Here is a 1,856-nt window from a genome sequence, read left to right as displayed (position 1 = left end):
AGAGGCCTGAGGCCTGAGGATAGTAGTGCAGGCTAGGAGAGTGTAGCCGGTGGTGCAGGCCCAGGGAAGCAGAGAGAGGTGAGGGCGGGGCCAGGACCAGAAGTGGTGCTCCTGGAGCCCAAGAACGGTTTCTCTGGGCCTGGAGCCCAAGAAAGGGACTGAGTTTCTCTGGGTGGGAAGGGTAAGGAAGAAGTATTGGTTCCCCAGGTGTCTGGAGCCCCGTGACTAGGAATGGCGCAGGGCCCAAACTAGGAGTATAGAACGGCGAGGCGGGGGATGGAAGGGTGAATGTCGCTTAGGGAGTCCCAGCGCGGAGAGCTGCGCTATAGACTTACCCCAAGAGGCCTGAGGATAGTAGTGCAGCAAATAAGCATCTTTTTATCACAGTTCCACAACTGGTCCAAATGCAGATAGCAAGTGACCGAGGGTTTTCCAGTCCTTACTGATACACCTACAATGTCATCTTACACTTGAAACTCTGGGAATATCCTGAAAGAGTGGGAGAAAAGATTTATTTTGTCTCATTTTCAGAGGGTCTGTCCAAGATCACTTGATTCCGTTGTTTCTAGGCCATGGTGAGGCAGAGTGTCATGGTAGTGATGATGTAGTGGAGCAAAGATGCTCACCTTGTAGTGCCAGGAGGGAGGGAGGGAGGGAGGGAAGGATGGGGAGGGAGCATAGAGAAGAAAGTCCACCCTTTGAAAACATATCTTCAATGACTTTTTATAAAAAAAATCATGTTTGAACATTTATTGAAATTTTGTACTTGATAGACATTCAAAATATGGTAAATGATATATGGTTATGTCAGTGATAAAACAGAACAATAGCACACCAGGCTTTCCGACTAAGGAATGTGATCTGGCATGAAAAAGGACAGAAAAGGACCCAGAGAGTGTCAATCTGTATTCTAGATTTGTATTGTGTGCCTATTACTTTAGTCATCATGGGACAACGATTTAATATTCTAGTAGCTGAGACTTACTTAAATTATGAAAACTCTAAGTGGACTTATAATTTATCTTAAAATTCAAACCTCTCTGTTCTACTTTAATAGTGTTTTGAGTAATGACTTATTTTATTTTTGAGGGTTTCTGTTAATGCTCCATTTTGAACATACAAAGGATACAAAATGAATTTTTCCCCAGAATATTTCAAAGGATGGTGCCAGTCTATCATTGTCTGCAAAGCACCTTCCCACACTGTTAATGTGGGCCATTTTGTCTCTTAACCAAGTAAGACACCATACCTCCATAATTTTGGTCTGTACTGAAACGACAAGAAAGAGGGTCCCTTAGAGGGTTCTTAGTCCCATTCAGAAAAGAATTGAAGAATGGACCAAAAGAGCAGAAAGCAGACAGATTTACAGAGACCTACATGACTGACTGGTCAGAAGTTCTGCAGAGTTCTGTGTTCCAGACAGGAAAAAATTGCTAACTCATTAATGCACCACATATTCCACCAATGTATTTATCATAACTTAAGGTGAACTTGCCTTCCTAGGGGTGGTTCTATCACCTGGTGATTCACCAATGAGATGGGAAGGTGGGTCCTCCAATAGATACACTAGGGATTTTATAGTCTTGACCAGTTAAAATTATGGGGCTTTTTGCTACTCTAACATTTCCCCCTCTGAAAAGGTAACCCTAAATATTTTTGGGGATTAGGTAAGAGCTCCTGAATACTTTTGGCATTTTTGGCCTTTGGAGCAGAGTATGTTGCTAAGAGGCCCAAGGACATTTTGACTTTTAGCCAAGAAACTGGCTTCTTTTGGGGGGACATTTGTACCCTAACTGCCTAGTTAATTCCTACCTCCTATTCTTATCATACCGTCCTCTGAAGAGGTTACCCAAATT

This window comes from Nannospalax galili, unplaced genomic scaffold, assembly GCF_000622305.1.
Source record: "Nannospalax galili isolate Female #2095 unplaced genomic scaffold, S.galili_v1.0 scaffold2130, whole genome shotgun sequence".
In the NCBI taxonomy this organism is placed as follows: domain Eukaryota; kingdom Metazoa; phylum Chordata; class Mammalia; order Rodentia; family Spalacidae; genus Nannospalax; species Nannospalax galili.
The sequence above is the reverse complement of the archived record's forward strand: the minus strand, read 5'-3'. Positions refer to the sequence as shown.